Source organism: Choloepus didactylus, chromosome 2, assembly GCF_015220235.1.
Source record: "Choloepus didactylus isolate mChoDid1 chromosome 2, mChoDid1.pri, whole genome shotgun sequence".
In the NCBI taxonomy this organism is placed as follows: Eukaryota; Metazoa; Chordata; class Mammalia; order Pilosa; family Megalonychidae; genus Choloepus; species Choloepus didactylus.
The window spans coordinates 169645711-169668819 of record NC_051308.1 but is presented as its reverse complement, the minus strand read 5'-3'; the positions used below and the strand labels follow the sequence as shown (position 1 = coordinate 169668819).

Genomic DNA, 23109 nt, shown 5'->3' with positions numbered 1-23109 from the left:
ACCACTGTTACTTTTATATCTTGGTTTATGATTGCTAATTTTGCCAAATTACCCTTAATTGAATGAGGCCCTTCTTTCATGCTTTGTACCCATGTCCCTAACTCAGTCAATGTTTGCCATGGATTTATTAGGCCATGCATGCCGAAGTTAACTCCACACCTATCAGTCCTAGTTAGTACTTGGATTTTCTTGACCTGCTACTTCACTTGACTTTGCATTTGAATCACCCTAACTCATTGGCAGTTCTAAAAAGCCCCATTGCTCTGTGGCTAATGTCCCTTTTTCTCTCTGGCCCAGAATCAGATCATATACAATGAGCATCAACCTCCAAACAATTTATGAGTGTTCACTTCTAAAGTTATGTGCCAGTTTGAATGTATTGTGTCCCCCAAATGCCATTATCTTTGACGTAGTCTTGTGGGGCAGACGTTTTGGTGCTGATTAGATTTGCTTGGAATGTACCCCACCCAGCTGTGGGTGATGACTCTGATGAGATATTCCCATGGAGGCATGGCCCCACCCATTCAGGGTGGGCCTTGACCAGTGGAGCCATATAAATGAGCTGACATAACATTAGCAAACTAGAACAAGTTACAATTAATATTATTGCTAATCAGCATTAGTTGCCATCCCCTTCACCTCTTAATAAATTAGAAATTTTAACCCTCAGCTCCAGAAAACAGTATTTTGGAGTCACATTTCTTGTCTTTGTAGGAGTTCAAATGGGGCCAACAGAGGCCTGTTATATAATTCATGCACCGGAGCCATCAATACCCTGAAGCCTAGACCATGAAGTCAGAAAGAAAAGCATTTAGATGCTGGTTTTACTACTAAAATAGGTGTTCTAGTTTGCTAAAGCTGCCAGAATGCAAAACATCAGACATGGATTGGCTTTTATAAAAGGGGGTTTATTTGGTTACACAGTTACAGTCTTAAGGCCATAAAGACTTAAGCAATCAGGTACCTTCACTAGAGGATGGCCAATGGTGTCCAAAAAACTTGTTAGCTGGGAAGGCATGTGGCTGGTGTCTGCTCCAAGTTCTGGTTTCAAAATGGCTTTCTCCCAGGACATTCCTCTCTAGGACACAGCTCCTCTTCAAAATGTCATTCTTGGTTGCTCTTGGGGCATTTGTCCTCTCTTACCTTCTCTGGAGCAAGAGTCTGCTTTCAATGGCCATCTTTAAACAGTCTCTCATGTGCAGCTACTCTCTCAGCTTCTGTGCATTCTTCAAAGTGCCCCTCTTAACTGCTGCAAGCTCACTCCTTCTGTCTGAGCTTATATAGTGTTCCAGTGAACTAATTCAGACCCACCCTGAATGGGCAGGGCCACACCTTCATGGAAATTATCCAATCAGAGTTTTCACCCATAGTTGGGTGGGGCGCATTTCCATGGAAACAACCTAATCCAAATGTTCCAACTTAATCCCCACTAATATGTATGCCCCACAAAGTTGCATCAAAGAATATGACTTTTTCTGAGGGACATAATACATTCAAACCAGCACAACAGGTGTGTATATTTGGGTAAATTACTTAAAGTCCTCAGTTTCCCTATCTATAAAAAAAACAGTACTGTGAAACTCACTTCATAGGGTTTGTTTTAAAGTTTAAATGAGATAATGAATTGGTGCCTGGCTAATATTTTTAGAAATAAATTTATACATATTTTTTCTCCATACAGTTTTCTCTTTACTTTCATGAAAGTTGATAGCCACTTCTGTGCCCATTACCTCAGAGAAGGCATGTATTGGTGGAGAAAACCAAAAAAGCCCATAAGGATTACTGGAGCTTGCTTAAAACAAAAAACAAAAGTAACATTTTTAGGGGAAAGGATTCATGGGAATAGGTAGAATATCTTAAAGACACATGAAGGCAAAATTTTTCCATTTAGAATTAAAAGATTCTCAAGTGCTAGGGAAGGAAAAATAATGATGCCTCTGGATCTCTAAACCAAAAAACCTATATCCTGCTTCTGGCAGTGACACTGCAATTTGGCAAAATGCCAAGAAATTACATTTTGCTAACATGTTCAGATCATGAAAGATTATATTGAGAGAAAAATATGGGCAGGTAGCTTGGGATCAGAATGTGCCTTTATGTGCATATATCAGAATACTTTAACAGAGAGTAAAGAATTTTTTAAATGAGGTGAGACTTCATTTAAGAGCTACTTTAGGAAGATTAATTTTGGGGCAGTCAGTTGAAGAAGAGAGAAGCTGATGGCAGAGAGATTAGAGAGAGAGAGAGGGAGTTATTGTAATAGCTAGAGCCTAAGGTGATAAAATGTTGAACTTATATGGCTTAAACCTCGCAGCTCCTGGACCCTAAAGCTGGGTGATGAGGGCGCACTGGCCAAGATTTCAAGATGCTTTTGGCCTTGCCAGACAGAATTATGGCCACCTGTGAGCTAAGCCAGAGCTTGAAACACAAAGGTACTAGGAATTCCATTTAACCTAGCCTCGGCATGGTAGGCATATTATGGGATGGACCTTTTGTCTTCTCTTCAGCAAGTCACTTAAGAAAAACTCAGTACTAAGAGGTAGAAAATTGGATGCTACTGAAAAGGGCAGTCTGAGAGGGGTTTGAGTAGCTCACTGATTGTAATGGCTTCAAAATCAAGCTAGACACACTCATAACAAAAGGAGGTGTGCATGGTGTTTTCTTTTATAAAGCACTCCAGAATCTTTTACCTGTTTTAAAGATCATTATTGCCATTAAAATACAAACTGGACTTTCACTGGCATTAAACAATATATATCACAAAGGCTTGATGGATACCAGCTAGTTATAGAGAAGTTTTTCTACTGCTCCTGTAGCTATTTTCTCACAAATGAGACAGTCAGAATTCCCAGTGGATACAGTAAAGCATTAACAAGATACTTATGGACTCCATCTGAAAATTTAGTCACTATTGAATATAGAAATATTACATGATCAGTTATTCAGGTAATCCTGGTCTAACGATTACTTAATTAGCTTTCATTTTGTCTTGGAATGAAACGCATAGAGAGGGGTATAGTTGAATTAATTTTCACTTAAGAAATAAAGAAAAAGAATCAAATTTGTGGAGAGCCTACTATGTTCCAGGCACTTTGCAGGCACTTAATGAGTATTATTTCATCCAAACCTTATGACAAATCTATAAGCTAGATAGATATTATTATGTTCATTTTATAAATGAGGAAACAGAGGTTCAGAAAAGTAAGATCACATGACAAAAATAGAATACATAAAAATATATTGATGCTGGGATTCTACTCCAGGCCTGTCTCTCAAATTTTAGAAGAAATGGTATAGGGAAATACATGGCTAAGCTCCAAACGAAATATATAAGCACTACTGATAAGCATTAAAAGGAAAGGAAGGGAGAAAGGCACTTCCAACATGTAAGGTACTTTATGTGTGCTATCTCATCAATATTAGTCTTATTTTACAGACATGGAGATTAAAGAACAGGAATTGAACTATGTATCTTATTGATTCTGAAAGTCTTGTTGTCTTTGAATAAAATGCATTTAACAAATGGTGGAGTGGAGGCCAATAGGTTTAAGTGTAAACAAGTTGTTTCTACTTCTGAGGTTCTTACCAATGTTCCTGGGTGCACTATTCTCATAAATTATGGGAACTGTCACTTAGAGGTCTATTCCTGTTGAATTTTCCTAAGAGTTCTGCCATCTCAGGGCTGCTGCTTTGCCTCCCCAAATGTCTCTTTCACTATATCTTTCCTGTCAACATCTTTTGAATGAGGATTCCTCCCTCTGGGCTTTTATTACTTAGCTTTGTGAAATCTGCCCTTTCTTCATTCTTCTCCATCTCTGTACATGGTACCTCTATCCACCTGGTTGTTCATGATAGGAAATGGAAGTCATTCTTAATAATTCATTCTGTCTTGCCTGGTTCATCCAATCCATCCCATAGTCAATTTATACTGCCTCCATATGATATGTCCATTTCATTGTCTCTACTATCTGCCACTAAGCTAGTCCAAGGACCGTCATCTCTTACCCAGCCCACTACAGCAACCTAATAGGCATCCACATCCCACTACACAACCAGCCCCCATCTCTTCTCACTTTTGTTCTCTTAGTCTATTATCCACACAACCAGCATCAAGAGAATCTTTTAAAAATACTAACTTTTGTTAAATCTCCTTAAAATACTTTAATGACTGCCAGTGCACTTAAGAACAGATTTTTAAACTGTGTAACATGGTCCTAAAGTGCTTGTGTAATCTAGCCTGAATTTATCTCTTGGTTGTCACCTTGTAACACTCTCTCCTTCCACTCCAATACTTCAAACACATTGGCCATATTTCATTCCTCAGACACATTCTACTCATCTTTCTGGTATTTTACCAGATCAACTGTCATTTCCAGAGAAGCTTTCTCTGTTCCCTCAGTCTAAACCATGTGTCCCTTTCATTTTTTATCATAGAAACTTTTATTTTTTCCTCATTGCACTTATGTAAATTTTTAAATACTTGCTTGCCTATTTTGTGGTTAATTTTTTATTGCTTGTTTTCCTCTCTAAACTGTAAAAAGCATAAAGTCAGGGACTGCGTCGGTTTTGTTCTTTGATAGATCCTCTACTTTATCAAAGTGCCTGATACAAACTGGAAGCTCATAAATACCTGATGAAAAGATGAATGAATACACACTCAAGAAAGGTCCAACTATTTTAAGGTGTGTAATAGGATTCTCTCAAAATAGAATTTATTTAAATTTAATTTGCTTTCATTAAAAATAACCAAAGTTTTATATTATATTTGATAGTGACAGGGAGAGAATGAAGAAAGTATTAAGAAATACAAGTATAGATAGGGATTAACATGCTATATACCCTCAAATCTTGGGGGAGTTGACTTTAAGTATGTTCTACTTCCTGAAAAAGTGTTTAATGAATAATCACTTTCTCTGCCTATGGTAAACTGAATCATGTACCCCAACAAAAGACATGTTCTTAATCTTAATCTATATTCCTGTGAGTGTGAACCCATTTGTAAATAGGACCTTTTGAAGATGTCATTATTACGTCATGTCATTGTTACGGCATGGCCAAACTGAATAAAGGTGGGTCTTAATCTGTATTACTGGAGGCCTTGTAAAGAGAAGAAAATCATACATAGTCAGTCAGTAGAAACCAGAAACAGTGAGAAGCCAAGGACATTGCCATGTACACAGTCAGAAATGCAAGTCAAAAAACTCCAAGGATTATGGCAAGCCAGTGCCAGAATGCTACCAACTTAAGAAGAAAGCATGGCCTTGCTGGCATCTTGATTTGGGACTTCTGACCTCTAAAACCATGAAGCAACAGACGGTTGTTGTTTAAATCAACCCACTGTGTGGTATTTGTCATAGCAGCTCTAGCAAACTAAGATACTGCCTATTTCAAGTTCAGTTTCTTGTAAAATAATGAAAAGTAAGAAATATCTAGCCTTAATCAATGTATCCCAAACTTACTGTTCCCTGATTAAACCTTGTTCTGGAGATGATAACATTCCCTTAGAGTTAGTGAAAAAGGATTGTTGGTTTCCATAAATAAGGAACCAACTGAGAATAATGGATATATATATAAATATATATATAACAAGATGTTACATCAGACTGGTTTTATATACATAAAGCAGGATATACTGATTCATCAAAAGGTATCTACCTAAGAAATAAATCACAGTAAGGAAATTAGACGTTTTGGGAAACATCTGCTGACTGATAGACCTTGAAATAGAACATGCTAATAGAATATCCCTGAGAAATTGCCTGGCAATTTTTTTTTTGCTAGTACCCTGTCAATGAACTGCTTGTACTGAAGAAAGTAAACAGAATAATCATGAAAAAATTCAGGTAATTCAAGTAAAAGAAATCGTATATGCATGCATATGTAATACATACACTAACATACACAGCTATACATGTATTTATATGTCAATGATACTGAATCAAAAAAAGCTTTCCTTTGAATTTTTGAATTATACACAAACTCTTCACTTAATTTTCCATTTGTGGACACAGCCACTATAATAGATATCTTCTCTGAGGTAACCCAAAATTCTACTTGAAGAATACAAATAAATCAATACTTAGTGCTAATTTCATTACAACTTTGACAGCTTTCTAAGTAATAGTCAACTCTCAATATACTCTCCCACCTACCATCTTTAAATCTTTTGTGGAATGAAGCAGAGTAAAAATATTTAAATAAATAAAATAACCTGCTAACTTTATCTTGCCTTGAGCATGTTATAAATGAGGATTTCCACTAAAATGCAAGACTTTCCCTGTGAGTAGCAACTAGGCTTCTGTTTACCAGATTGAAGTAAAAGGTGACAGTACATGCATCATGTGTTCTAAACCCTGCTATCAAACTTTCATAAAATGATAAGCCTCTAAGAATCCCATAATAGACCAGATGTGTTAGGCCTAATCTTAAAAATAAAATAAAACACTTATAGCTATAGGCAAGAATCTGTTCCAGATTCTTCACGGAGGTTACTTTAAACTTCTCAATGATACTTAAAATAAAAGACAATCCAGCCTCCTAGAGTACAGAACTAGAGAACTTCAGGCTCTGCCCTAGACTGAAAATTACAGGTTACTACCAACCCTCAGTCACTGGGGTCTGGAAGCTCAGTGTCAACCCTGCATCGGGTTGCAGAACACCTCCTGGCCAGCAGAGGGCAAGATCAAGAAAACCATAGACTTCCCTTTACCCAAATCATTTCCAAAGTACTTTCGCATAGCTTTCTTTATGGAATTCTTATTGCAATGCTGTGATATAGGTATTATTGTACCCATTTTTTTAGATGAGGAAAATACGACCCTGAAAACTTAAGTAACTTGCCCAGTGTCATCACAGCTGCTAATTCACAGAGTCAGCTTTTGCATCCATTTCTTCCTACACCAAATCTAGTGCTTTTCCCACATTACAAACAAGCTATATTGACTAAGCATAAATTCCTAACAGACTTTTGAAGCTTGCTCACATAGATCACATTTCTCTGGTCAGAGCAGGTTCAAGTACTAATATCAAAAAAGACTATACAGTAGTATAGTGTGGGTGATGAAAAGCATGGCGCCTAATAACTAATAGACTCTCCTTTGTATCATTCCCAGCCCTGACACACACTGTCAGAAAGAGAATGTGACCTTGAATGAATGAATGTTATCTCCTAAGCTCCTTCATGAAGATACACTTTTTGTTTCATTTTGATGAATCTTCTTTTATCATCTTTGACTCTTGAGGCCCCATGTTCTTTCTGCTATTTTCTTTATTAAATTCTAATCTATTATCTTAATAGACACTTCCATCACGACGAAATAAAATTAAAATCCACATACTTTATTCCTATTTCACACCTTTATTCTAATTCCAAATCTGACCAGTCCTTTAGGAGTCAGATGTAATCTCATACCTTTCACAAAACTTTTTCCCATAACTTTGATCTTGCCAAAGATTCAAGGTAAAAAGGGGAGACTGTGTGGCTTAGTAGCATTTGAAATGGGGAATGATATCAGAATTGTGCTAAATCTTATAACATGAGAGAATTATCATTGGTGTGCACTGCCAATGCCAACTGGTTTCCCTATTGGAGGAAATGACGAAAAGGATTTAAAGGAATCTCCACCATCTCAATATTTCCACTCCCCTATTCTTTGACTTACAAGAAAGAACAAAGTGCTCCAAGACAGAATGGCTGATTTCAAATTCATTCCTAGTCTTTGTTGCATTCTACTTGCTTTATAATTTCCCTTGCAGTTAGAGCTAGCCATGAGACATCATTCTGTCCATTTAGGGTGTAATTAGATGAGATAGATTCTAGGAAAGCTTTTCTTCCTGTTAAAAAAGAAGATACCACACCTTCCCTCTTCTTCCTGCCCAGAAAGGAAATATGATGTCTGGACCTAAAGGGAAGCCTAAAACTGGGGTATCCATCTTACCATCATGGGAAAGAGGTGAGAGAATTACAGAGATGGTGACACTAATATGGCTGAGCCACTGAACTGTTGTCAGTCACTGCTTACCTCCATACATCCTGCAGTGTAACAAAATAGACCCTTTTTGTTTAAGTTCCTATAAATTGAGTTTCTTGATACATGCAGAGAGAAGCATTCTTAAAGAATTCAGTGAATTTTCCAGGAAAGAGACAGAAAATTATTCTGAGAGGGAACTAGGAATCAACATAAATATTAAGTAGCTGGTAAGCAGAAGAATAACAGAAAATTATGGGAAACTTTGCACCATGGTAGCAATAAAACTGGTATAAGACTCTCCCCCATGAAAGGTATTATTTCTATTATAAACCTATTATTAAGGCTGAAGCAAACACTAGCTATACCACAATGGGTTATACATAGATTCCTGCAAAGAAAGGAATCCTGCCTACCTAATCATACACATCCCCTTCACCCTAGAGTAATACTATGATACCTTGATTTATCACATTCAGATCTTTTTCATTGACTTTGTTTGTGCAGATGAAGACACAAATGTATAACACCTCTACTCAATATACCCTTCCCACCTTCTCCCTTATATCTATATTTCAAGTTTTAGTTAATGATCACAGTTTACTCTATTATGACTATGTAAATGATATCCACTTCAGAGTCAAGATATATACAATGATGACACTTTCTCTGTTATATAATTCTTTTTCCTTGCATTCCTCACATAGAGATTGGCTTCTCTCTAAGCCTGATATGCAGTGGTCATCCTGGGACTTCCTTCTACAACTCTGCTATGTTCTATTCCCTGGGTACTAGAGCTTACTTGTACTTGATTTACTCTCTTGTTTTGCTTCATGTCCTCATAGCTTCTTATGAAGATGAGCATGAGAAGTAAATTTCCAGCTTGCATTTCTGAAATTTTTAAGCCCACACTTTATTAATATGTGTACTAGGTACAAAATTCTGAGTAAGAAATCATTTCCCCTCAGAATTGTGAAGACTACATTACATTATTTTCTATTATCCATTGCTGCTATCAAGAAGTTTGATGACAGTCTAATGCTCATACTGCATATAAATTGTGCTTGAAAATGACTATAACAGCTTCCAGTTATTTTTTAAGCTAGGGATCTGGACCAATCCTGCCTCTAAAAACAGACTAAAATGCCGGTAAAACAGAAAATCTTCTTAAAAGCATGGAAGAGCTGAGAAGATGATATAGAATTATCAGGCCAAATTCTAATTGAAGGCAGGAACTCAATACAGCATTGAAGAAGCTTTTGCTCTGGCACCATCTCACCCCCAATAATGTTGGAAAGTAAAAGACTACTCTTTCTGTTTTAGGGTGAACCATAAGTAAGACTTCACCCCATTCTCACTTCAAGAGGATTGCAAGATAGATTTCTTTCGCATCTGTAGAGCAGTTGAGGGGGGGGATCTAATCCTCTAAGAAGCAGAAACCTCAAACCAGGCCTCACATGTATTTGCAGCCCAAATTTACATCAACTGGTGGCCCTAAAAATCTTAAACCTTGAATTTAGTTGAAACTGCTCCAGGACTAGCAGAAGCCATTGCAAATATTCTGAAGTAAGGCACCTTCATCCTAAGCCACAGAGAATTCCTGCAAATAATCTTCCAATGAAAATGAGCAGCTCATAGTCAAAAATAATTAGTACAAAAGATAATGCATCATGATCGAGAAGCAGCACATATAATGGAGATCACAGAGACCCACACCCACTTCAATATTAGAATTATCAGGCACAAGCTAGAATATATAGGAAACCCCTAAAATAACTGCAGGCATTAAAAGAAATAAAGGACAATCTCAAAATAACTTCAGGGAAAAAGAAAGTATAAAAAAGAAGGCAGATTTGAAAAACAAGCAAATAGAAATGCAAAATAAAAACACAGTAATTGAAACTAAAAATTCAATGGGTAGGTATAAAAAAAGTTAAATCTCATTGAAGAGAAAAATTGTGAAAAATACAATTTCAGAGGGTACAACAAATAGACTTCCACTAAAATAGACTCTTATTAAAGGAAATTCTAAAGGATATTCTTGGAGCAGAAAGAAAGTGATCCCAGATGGAAGGTCAGATTTGCAGAAAAGAATAAAGAATAAAGAAAGTGATAAGTGTAGAGGTAAATACAAATAACTTGGATTCTATAAAACAGTAAAAATGATACTGACATGGATTTTTTAAAAATTAAAAATTCACAGCAGCAGTAAGTTAAACATTGGGAGGGAGACATTGGAGTTAAACTGCCTGATAAGAAAATAAAAGTATTAATTTAAAACATTGATAAGTTAAGTATTCATGTTATAACTTCTATGGTGTTCAGGTTTGCTAATGCTGCTGTTATGCAAAATACCAGAAATGGATTGGCTTTTATAAAGGGGGTTTATTAAGTTACAAATGTACAGTTCTAAGGCCATAAAAGTCCCCAACTAAGGCATCAACAGAAGACACCCTCATTGAAGGATGGCCAGTGGCATCCAGAAAACCTGTGCTAGCCAGGAAGGCATGTGGCTGGCATCTGCTTATACCAGGTTGTATTCCAGCTCCTCTCTCAGCTCCTGTGTTTTCTTGGTTCTTGCTTCCAAGACATTTCTCTCTAAGTGCCTGGGGTTCCTGCATATCCCGGGGCAAACTCTTGGCTTCACCTCATAGCTAAACTCTTCTGTCTGCATCTCCAAGTATCTCTAAACATCAGTGTCAGCAAGTTTCTGGGCCTGTATGGCTCTTTTGAAAGGACTCCAGTAAACTAGCCAAGACTCACCCTGAATGGGCAGTGCCAAATCTCCATGGAAACATTCAATCAAGAGGTCACACCCTAATCAAAAAGATTAATCAATCTGCCACCACAAGATTGCATTAAAGAATACGGCTTTTTCTGAGAGACAAAATATATACAAACCCGCAGACATGGTAATAATTAAAATAATAGAAACAGTGCTTATAGCTTCTAAACTAACCAAAGGAGGATGCTGATTGATGTTTTTAAAAAGATAATCCAAAAGAAAACAAGAAATCATTAAAGAAAAAAAAGACAGACAAATCAAAGCAAAAATTAAAGATGGTATCAACAATAATTATATTAAGTTGAATCGACAAAATGCTCCAAGTAAGTGACAAATGTGTCAGACTAGATTAAAAAATTCTACTCCAAAAGGCTGTTTATAAAATATCTTGCTTACAATAGATCTCTGAAATATGAAGATACAGAAAAATTGGAAGTAAAAATGTGGATAAATTATAGCATGGAAATATTCAGGCGAAAGAAGGTGATATATCTATATTATCATCACAAAAAATAGACTTAAGGCAAAAGCTTTCATAGAGATAAAGGAAGTTATGTAACAATTCTCAACTCATATAATAGCCTTAAAATAATTAAGGTAAAAAGTGACATAACTAAAGAACTAGACAAACTCATAACCACAGTGGGAGATTTTAATAAATTTTCTTAGTTTGTAAAAGAACAAGTAGACAAAAAAAAAAAAAACAGTAAAGATAAAGATAATTTCATCAGAATAATTAACAAAATTAATTCTGTTATAAGTATCAATAGCCAATATAAGGGCCTTATATTGGATACTGTACCAAAAAACTGCAGAATATACATTCTTTTCAAGAACACATTGTACATTTGCAGAAATTGACCATATATGGGATGTAAGACACATCCGGCAGACTATGTTATTTGCAATTAAGCTAAAATCAATTTTTAAAAAGTATTTAAAAAACTGTATTTGGAAATTAAGATATATATACTTCTAAATATCTCACTACCTAAAAGAGAAATATAAAAATTAAAAAATATTTTCAGTTAAGTAGTAACAAAAGTATCATATACTAAAATGTGTGAGATGCAGCAAAAAAAAATGCATGTAATAGGAAATATATAGGCTTAAATGCATACATTAAATAAGACAAGTACTGAAAATTAATAAGCTAAGCATACATCTAAAGTTAGAAAATTTCATTCATATTTTTGTGTAGCTGTAGTTTATTTTAATTGTATATGATGTTACATTGTTTGATTATACAATATATTTATCTATTCTCTGTCAAAGAGCATTTAGGTTGTTTCCACAGTTTTGCTATTACAGTATTGCTATGGACTTTATTATAATATCTCCTGCAGTAGATATTTAAGAGTTTCTCTTTGGTAAATATCTAACTATAGAATTGTTGAAGCGCAACATCACTTAAATGACTGCTTCATTAAAGTGAAACAGTATCTCAACTGTATCTTGATTGAGTTGCAAGTTTGTTTTTTTTTTTGAATGGGCCATATCTCTGCCCTTCCCAGTGTAGTTTGTAGTCCTCTGTTGTCTAGGCATCTGGCTTCCCCAGTTATCACCATCAGATTTCCCCAGACCAGAAAGGGTTCCGATATCAGAATGGGGTTATATTCAATTTCAAGTCTCCTTGAGGGTGTGTCTTAGAGTTTGCGGAGGGAGGAGCAGGCTTTTGAGCTGGGCCCCACCTCCCTCCTCTCAGAGAAGTTACACCCACTAGGGAGTATCTTCTGCATTTCAATAGTTTCTTTGTCTCTCTGGCTCTGTCAACTCCACCCCTGTCTGAGTCAGAGCCCTGTGAACTGTCACTGGCTGAGGCTCCACTGAGCCACTCAGGTTGAAAGACAGAAAATGGGAATAAAAGCCTCCCTTCAGAGCCAGTCCACGGCCCTCAATTTCACCCATTGGTCAGACAGAACACCAATCTTAAATTTATTACAAAGCCACAGTAATCAAAACAGCATGATAATGGCACAAGGACAGACATATAGACCAACAGAATAGAATTTAGAGAAACTAAAATGACAGCCTACAGAATGAGAGAAAATATTTGGAAACCACATATCTGATAAAGGATTAACATCCAGAATATACAAAGAAAACCTTCAACTTCACCATTAAAGGACAGAACAACCCATTTTTAAAAATGGGCAAACAAATTGAACAGACACCTCTCCAAAGAAGATATACAAATTGACAGAAAGCACATGATGCTCAACATCATTAGCCATCAGGGAAATGTAAATCAAAACCACAAGATACCTAAAATTACTAATATAAAGTATACTGAAATGAATTAAGAATGCTTGTTGTAATATCCAGGGCAAAAACTAAAAGAGTAATAAAAGAATGGAAAACCAACAAGCTAATCAAGAAGAAAAATAGAAACAGGTATACTTGATTAACGCACAGGAAGGCAAGAAAGTAAGAACAAAGAAACAGAGAACAGATGGGACTAATTGAAATCACATAGCAAGACTGGAGACTTAAGCTTACATTTATTATGTATATATACTTTTATATACCTTTTATTTCAATAAACTTTTCTGTTGTTCTCAAATTGGAAAAAAAAAAAAAAACAAGATGCCATTTCACACCCATTAGAATATCTGCTATTAAAAAAATATGTATATGATGAGAACAATGACACGAGATGGCAGCCACCATGGGATCAGGAGTAAAAGTCTCTTGCAATTTCCAACTGTTGGAAGAACTCAAAGAAGGCCAGAAAGGAGTAGGAGATGGCACAGTTAGCTGGGGTCTAGAAGATAACGAAGACATGACACAAGATGGATAGGGATGATAAATGGGCCTCCAAGAACAATTTATGGAAACTGAATATACAGCCATAAAATAGACTATGGATGGATTAAATTCCTCAATTAAAAGATAAAGATTGGCAGAACAGATTAAAAAATATGAACCATCAACATGCTGTTTACAAGAGACTCATCTTAGACCCAGCAACACAAAAAGATTGAAAGTGAAAGAATGGAAAAAATATTCCATGTAAGCTACAGCCAAAAGAAAGCAGGGATAGCAATACTAATTTCAGATAAAACAGACTTTAAATGCAAGGATGTCATAAGAGACAAAGAAGGACATTATATGTTAATGCAAGGGACAATTCACCAATAAGAAATATCATAAATGTTTATGCACCCAATCAAGGTGCACCAAAGTACATGAGACAAACATTGGCAAAACTGAAGGAAGCAATAGATGTTTCCACAATAATCGTGGAAGACTTTACTACACCACTCTCTCCTATAGATAGAACAACCAGATAGAGGACCAATAAGGAAATTGAGAACCTAAACAATGTGGTAAATGAATTAGAATTAATAGAGCATTACATCCTGAATTACCAGGATATACATTCTTCGCTAGTGCTCATGGAACTTTCTCCAGGCTAGATCAATAGCTGGGGCAAAACAAATCTCAATAGATTTAAAAAGATGGAAATTACTCAAAGCACATTCTCTGACCACAATGGAGTGCAAATGGAAGTCAGTAACCATCAAAGATCTAGAATATTCACAAATAATCTGGAGGTTAAACAACACACTCCTAAACAATCAGTGGACCAAAGAAGAAATTGCAAGAGAAATTGCTAAATATCTAGAGATGAATGAAAATGAGAACACAACGTATCAAAACTAATGGAATGAAGTGAAGGAGGTGCTGAAGGGGAAATTTATAGCTCTAAATGCATACATTAAAAAGGAAGGAAGAGGCAAAATCAAAGAACTAATGGAACAACTAAAGAAGCTAGAGAATGATCAGCAAACTAGTCCTAAAGCAAGTAGAAGAAAATAAATAACAAGGATTAAAGCAGAAATAAATGATATGGCCAACAAAAAAACAATAAAGAGAATAAATAAAACCAAAAGTTGGTTCTTTGAGAAGATTACAAGATTGACAAGCCCTTAGTTACACTGACAAAGTCAAAAAAAGAGAAGACCCAAACAAACAAAATAAAAAATGAGAGGGGGGACATTACTGCAGATCCTGAAGAAATTTTAAAAGTCATAAGAGGATTCTATGAACAACTATACACAACAAATTATCCATTTAGAGGAAATGGATAATTTCCTGGAAACACATGAACAACCTAGACTGACCAGAAAAGAAATAGAAGACCTCAACAAACCAATCACAAGTAAAGAGATCCAATCAGTCATCAAAAAGCTTCCTACAAATAAAAGCCCAGAGCCAGATGGCTTCACAGGGGAATTTTACCAAATTTTCCAAAAAGAACTGACACCATTCCTACTCAAACTCTTTCAAAAAATTGAAGAAAATGGAACACTATCTAACTCGTTTTATGAAGCCAACATCACTCTAATACCAAAATCAGATAAAGATGCTACAAGAAAGGAAAACTACAGGCCAATCTCTTTAATGAATATAGATGCAAAAATTCTAAACAAAATACTTGCAAATCAAATCCAAAGACACATTAAAAATATCAAACTCCATGACCAACCAGGGTTCATCCAAGGTATGCAAGGGTGGTTTGACATAAGAAAATCAATTTAATAAACACATTAACAAATGAAAAGGGAAAAATCAAATGATCATCTCAATAGATGTTGAAATAGCATTCGACAAAATTCACATCCTTTTTTGATAAAAACACTGCAAAAGGTAGGAATTGAAGGAAACATCCTCAATATGATAAAGGCATATATGAAAAACCCACAGCCAGTACAGTACTCAATGGTGAGAGACTGAACACCTTCCCGCTAAGATTGGGAATGAGACAAGGATGCCCTGCTGCTACTATTATTCAACGAGAGAAGAATGCCCACTGTCATCACTATTATTCAACATTGTGCTAGAAGTTCTAGCCAGAGCAATCCAGCAAGACAAAGAAATAAAAGGCATCCAAATTGGAAAGAAAGAAGTAACACTGGCAGTATTTGCAGATGCTATGATGCAATATTTGGAAAATCCTGAGGAATCAATAACACAGCTACTTGAGCTAATAAACAAATTCAGCAAAGTGGTAGGATACAAGATTCATGCACATAAGTCAGTAATGTTCCTATACACTAGAAATGACCTAACTGAAGTGACACTCAAGAAAAATATTCCACTCACAAAAGCAACTAAAAAAATCAAGGACCTAGGAATAAACCTAACCAAAGATGTAAAAGACCTCTCTACACAGAAAATCACATAACTTTACCAAAAGAAACAAAAGGGGACCTAAAGAGATGGATAGGAAGGCTAAACGTCATTAAGATGTCAATCCTACCCAAACTGATCTACAGACTTAATGCAATTCCAATCAAAAGTCCAACAACCTACTTTGCAGACTTGGAAAAGCTAGTTATCATATTTTTTTGGAAGGGAAAGGGACCTTGAATTGTCAAAAACATTCTAAAAAAGAAAAAGTGGGAGGACTTACACTTTCTGACTTTGAAGCCTACTATAAAGCCACAGTAGTCAAAATAGCATAGTATTGGCACAAAGACTGATTGATCCATTGATCAAAGGAATCAAATTGAGAATTTGGAAATAGACCCCCCAGATCCACAGTTGACTGATTTTTTATAAGGCCCCCCAATCCACTGAACTGGGACATAACAGTCTCTTCATCAAATGGGGCTGGGAGAACTGGATATCCATATGCAAAAGAATGAAAGAGGACCCCTACCTCTCACCTTATATAAAAACTAACTCAGACAAGAGGAAGATGGTGGCATAGAGAGGAGTGGAAGCTAAGCAGTCCCCCTGGAACAATTAAAAGAAACCAGAAACAACTAGAAAATAATCCAGAATAACTGTGGGGGGACAAACGAGACCGTCCACTCATCATATACCAACCTGAACTGCGAGGAATGCCCAAGATCACGGCATAAAATCTGTAAGTAAAACCTGTGGATCCAGGTTGCAAGACCCCCTCCCCCATAGCCCAAGCTGCAAAGCCTCGTGGTGTCAGAGAGAAGCCCTCTCCCAGCAAGCGAATATAGCTCAGCTGAGCTCCAACTGGGGTTTTAAGTAGCGAGTGTGAACTGCTCACTACAGGTACGAATCCCCAAAAAACAGACAGAGGCTTTGGGTGACGACTGACCTTGGAGAGCCGGAGGGTCACCTTGGACTAGGTCTGAAGGAGACTATCTGTTTCTTTTTCAGCTCAGTGGAGAAAGCCCCAGTCATTTTCAGTTTCCAGCGCTGTGACTCAGAGAAGGGTGGAGACAGCACAAGCAGAGAGAGAGACCATTGAAATGCTAATGACCTCCCCCCAGGGGGTCTATGTTCGCTAAGAGGAAAGGGGTGGGGCCCTTTCCATTCAGAACCAGACCCCAGAGCCTGGGGGAACATGGCCATACCTCCTCACACCAGTCAAGAATTATAGGCTAACAGGCATCACCTGCTGGGCAGAAAAGCACAGTGACCTGAGGCATCAAAGGCTGCAGCAATTTTCTAAGACACACCCTCAGGGAAACCAGATACTGAATATTTCTTCCCTCTGGGACCTGAGCCTGTTCTGGTCTGGGAAAACCTGATTTGGATAACCAAGGAAACCATGCCTAGACAACAGAAAATTACAACCTACACTAAGAAAAACAAAGTTATGGCCCAGTCAAAGGAACAAACGTACACTTCAACTGAGATACAGGAATTTAAACAACTAATGCTAAATCAATTCAAAAAGTTTAGAGAAGATATTGCAAAAGAAATAGAGGCTGTAAAGAAAACACTGGGCATACATAAGGCAGAAATCAAAAGTTCAAAAAAACAACTAGTAGAATCTGTGGAAATGAAAGGCACAACACAAGAGATGAAAGACACAATGGAAACATACAACAGCAGTTCTCAAAAGGCAGAAGAAAATACTCAGGAACTGGAGAACAAAACACCTGAAAGCCTACACGCAAAGGAGCAGATGGAGAAAAGAATGAAAAAATATGAGCAACAGCTCCGGGAACTCAAGGATGAAACAAAGTACAATAATGTATGTATCATTGGTGTCCCAGAAGGAGAAGAGAAGGGAAAAGAGGCAGAAGCAATAATAGAGGAAATAATTCATGAAAATTTCCCATCTCTTATGAAAGACATAAAATTACAGATCCAAGAAGCACAGCGTACTCCAAAGAGAAGAGAGATGAATAGGCCCATGCCAAGACACTTAATAATCAGATTATCAAATGTCAAAGACAAAGAGAGAATCCTGAAAGCAGCAAGAGAAAAGTGATCCATTACATACAAAGGAAGCTTAATAAGACTATGTGTGGATCTCTCAGCAGAAACCATGGAGGCAAGAAGGAAGTGGTGTGATATATTTAAGATATTGAAAGAGAAAAATAGCCAACCGAGAATCCTATATCCAGCAAAGCTGTCCTTCAAATATGAGGGAGAGCTCAAAATATTTTCTGACAAACAGACAATGAGAGACTTTGTGAACAAGACACCCGCCCTACAGGAAATACTAAAGGGAGCACTACAGGGTGATAGAAGACAGGAGTGCCTGGTTTGGAACACAATTTTGGGAGATGGTAGCACAACAATGTAAGTACACTGAACAAAGATAACTATGAATACGGTTGAGAAAGGAAGGTGGGGAGCATGTGAGACACCAGAAGAAAGGAGGAAAGATAAAGACTGGGACTGTGTAACTTGGTGAAATCTAGAGTATTCAACAATTGTGATAAAATGTACAAAGATGTTCTTTTACGAGGGAGAACAAGCAAATGTCAACCTTGCAAGGTGTTAAAAATGGGGAGGCATTGGGGGAGGGATGCAATCAATGTAAAGTAGAGACTGTAACTAACAGAATCATTGTATTATGCTTCCTTTAATGTAACAAATGTGATATACCAAGGTAAACGCAGATAAGAGGTGGGAATAGGGGAGGCATGTTAGACACTTGACATTGGTGGTATTGTCTGATTCTTTTCTGTACTTTGATTTAAGGTTATTTTTCCTTTTGCTACTTCCTAGCTGTCATGTTTTTTTCCTCTTTCTTTTGCCTCTCTACCTTCTTTGACTCCCTCCTGCCTTGTGGAAGAAATGTAGATGCCCTTATATAGACAGTGGTGAAGGTGGTGAACACATAAATATATGACCCTACAGAGAGTCATCGATTATTTACTTAGGATGGAATGTATGGTGAGTGAACAAAACCATATTAAAAAAAAAATAGGTTGATGACAAAACCTCGAGGGCAATATACTGAATGAAATAGCCAGACACATAAGGACAATTATTGCAGGGTCTCACTGATAGAAACTAATTATAATATGTAAACTCATAGACATGAAATATAAGGTACCAAGATATAGGACGAGGTTTAAGAATGGGTAGCGGTTGCTTAGTATGAGCAGAATGTTCAACTAGGATGAACTTAAACGTTTGGAAATGAACAGAGGTGTCGGTAGCAAGATGTGAGAATAACTAACAGTGCTGAATGGTGTGTGAATGAGGTGGAAAGGGGAAGCTCAGAGTCATGTATGTCACCAGAAGGAAAGCTGGAGGTCAAAAGATGGGAATGTATAAAACTGAATCCTCTGGTGGGCAATGCCCACGATCAACTGTACAAATACTAGAAATCACTTCCATGAACCAGAACAAATGTATGACAGTACAATTAGAAGTTAATAATAGAGGGGCATATAAGGAAGAAATAAATACCTATTGCAAACTATATACAGCAGTTAGTAGTATTTCAACATTTTTTCATAAACAGTAACAAATGTACTATACTAACACTACGATTCAACAATTGAGGGGAGTTGGTTAGGGATAAGGGAGGATTTGAGTTTCCTTTTCTTTTTTTCTTTTTTCATCTTTCACTTCATTTCTTGTCTGGAGTAATGAAAAGTTTCTAAAAATTGAACAAAAATTAAGTGTGGTGATGGATGCACAGCTGTATGAGGGTACCCAGGGGCAAGTGATTGTACACTTTGGATCTCTGGATAATTGGATGGTATCTGAACAATCCCAATAAAAATTAAAAAAGAAAAAACAAAAACAAAAACAAACAAACAAACAAACTAACTAACTCAAAGTGTATCAATGACCTCAATATAAGAGAAAGTACCATAAAACTCCTAGAAGATAATGTAGGGAAACATCTTCAAGACATAGTATTAGGAGACAGTTTATTAGACCTTACACCCAAAGCACAAGCAATGAAAGAAAATATAGATAAGTGGGAATGCCTCAAAATCAAAAGCTTCCGTACCGCAAAGGAATTTGTCAAAAAGGTGAAGAGGCAGCCAATGCAGTGGGAGAAAATATTTGGAAACCATGTATCTGATAAGAGACTGATATCCTGCATGTATCCTGCATGTATATAAAGAAATCCTACAATTCAATGACAATAGTACAAACAGCCCAATTACAAAATGAGCAAAAGAAATGAAAAGAAATTTCTCCAAAGAGGAAATACAAATGGCTAAAAAACACATGAAAAAATATTCATCTTCACTAGCTATTAGGAAAATGCAAATCAAGATCACAACGAGATACTGTCTCACACCGATTAGAATGGCTGCCATTAAAGAAACAGGAAACTACAAATGCTGGAGAGGATGTGGAGGAATTGGAACTCTTATTCATTGCTGGTGGGACTGTATAATGGTACAGCCACTGTGGAAGACAGTTTGGCATTTCCTCAGAAAACTAGATATCGAGTTACCTTACTATCCAGCAATTTCACTTTTTGGTATATACCCAGAAGACCTAAAAGCAGTGACATGAACAGATATTTTGCATACCGATGTTCATAGAGGCATTGTTCACAATTGCTAAGAGATGGAAACAACCAAATGTCCATCAACAGATAAGTGGATAAACAAAATGTGGTATATACACACGATGGAATACAATGCAGCAGTAAGAAGGAATGAGGTCGTGAAACATATGACTACATGGATGAACCTTAAAGACATAATGCTGAGTGAAATAAACCAGGCACAAAAGGAGAGATATTGCATGTTTATGCTAATGTGAGCTTCGTGAAAAATGTAAAATAAGTGTCTAATAATGTAGAATATAGGGGACCTAGAGACAGCAGTTAGTGAAAAGGGAATGATAATCTAATATGTACAGATATGATAATAAGGGTGAATTTAATGGTATAGGAATGGTCAGGTGTGACTACGGTTCTGTTAATGGGATTATGAATATCAGTGATGCATTAAAGGTGAACATGTTCATAAATGGTTGTTTTTTTTTTTTTTTTTTTTTTTCATAAATGGTTGTTTAAAGGCAAGTAACCCACAGAGTAGCACCACACACAAAAAAATAGAATGTGGACCTAAATACCCAGAAGCACCCCCTTTTGTAACAAAAATCAACGTGAATGGAGTTTATATTTCTAATGGAGTGGTAGATCCAAGAGCCATTATCAGTGCTAGCAAAATGGCAGAATTCATATAGCATCAAAGTTGTCCTGCAAGAACTCTGGTGCCTAATGATGTCTAAAGAAAATATGAAACTCCCACAACTGCCTGAAGGACAGTGTTACAGCAATTAATCAAAAAGAAAACTGCAGGCCCTTCCCCACCCCCATTCAATTTAAACAGCCTTCATTTTCCACAGTAGTAAATTTTCTAGATACATCTGACAGACCTCAAAATACTGGAAAGGAAGCTCCCATTCAAAGGCATTTTTTATCTTAAGATACTGTAAATGATACTAATTTTTTGTCCATTTGAACTATATAAGTTGTGCTACAACAAATCATACTATCAAGTGTAATCACTGTTCATGTAGCTGAACTTCTGTGATCAAGAAAGTGTATTTAAATTGGTTCCCATCATAACTGGTGGGGCACATCTAACTCAACCGTGAAAAGACACCACACAATTTCCTTGCTGCTGATTACATGGCCTGGAGTCTCTTTCTTCTCCCCCTTTTCCTCCCCCTACCTTCCTCCTTCCTTCTTTCCCTACAACAGTCCTCCAGATTGGGGTGGCTTTTTTAGAACAGATGTGAAGGCTTCAGGTCACAGCCTGTGGGACTACTGCTGTGTGTGTGAGTGCTTTATCTATACTCCCTGGTTTCTTTCAAGTCTTAAATGACTACCCCCTTCCAAGCCATCATCCTCTCCCCACTCTCCACTATCACCCTTGGCCAAAGAATAGATTGTAACCCCCCCCCTGCTCCCCTCTGAAATTGACCTTTGGTGAGGAATTTTTTCAGGGCTTTCCCCATATTTCCCCCTCCCCCCTTATTGATGGGTGCTGCTATTTCCTTCATTCTCCTGAAGCCCCTTCTTGCACCTTCACCACCCAACACTTTCCATGACACTTCCTTGCTTTGGCCAGAAGCCATCAGGTAAGTTTGGAAAGAGTCTCTGACCTTCCTCATTTAGTTTTGGAACCACATTTTTTCACTTTCCACCAGACTGGGAAATGAAAATTGGGTCTTCAACCCTGCCACCCTCTGCTGTCATCATCAGCTGATGCATTTTTTTAGCTCAGGTTTTGATATGGTGAAAAGAACACTCACCAGGGTTACTCAGACCTGCCAGCTCTCGAAGTCCTTGGAGGTTAAACTTGGAGAAAGGCTACATGAAGACACTTGTAAGCACACAAAATCCTTCAGTATGAATTGTTTTCTTGTAATTGCTTTTGCTTTTAAAAATTGAAGAAGTTTTAAACAAATAGGGCTCTCATTTGGTCATCTTTACAATCCATTTCGGTCTAGTTTGGAATCTGACAACTGGAACAAAAAGAATCTTGAATTTGGTGCATACTTTGGTTTTGGTGCTGCTTCCTCTCATGATCCTCAGCAGGGATTAAGAAAGAATTTAGTGTGCACAGTAGATCCCTGAAACTGGCTGTCTTGACTTCCTGACAAATTGCTGCATTTTCCCACTTTTCTGTTCAGGACCACTAAATGCTAAAATGAGGATGTATACTGAAATAAAAGCAATTCATTGTATACTAAAGATTAAAAAAATGGGAATTATATGTGTTGGAGAGGAGAAACAGGAACACTCATTCATTGCTGGTTGCAATGTGAAATGATGCAGCTGCTATGGAAGATGGTTGGTGGTTCTTCAGAAAGCTAAGTGTAGAATTACCATATGACCGGCAAGCCCAATACTAGACATATACTCAAATAAATGAAAGCAGGGACTGAATAGATATTTGCACACCAATCTTCATAGTGGCAATATTTACAATTGCCAAAAGATGGAAGCAACAAGTGCCCATCAAGCAATGAATGGATAAATAAAATGTAGTATATACATACAATGGAATATTATTCAGTTCTAAAAAGGAATGAAGTCCTGATACACGCAACAACCTGGATGAACCCTGAAGACATCATGTTGAGTGAAATATGTTAGACATAAACAGACAAATATTGTATGATCTCAGTGATATG

General features: G+C 36.9%; 1 pseudogene; it reads left to right on the top strand.

Annotated features, from left to right (window-relative positions):
* Positions 1 to 13408: 13408 nt before the first annotated feature.
* LOC119518849 lies at positions 13409 to 21247 on the top strand (annotated as a pseudogene).
* Positions 21248 to 23109: the final 1862 nt, after the last annotated feature.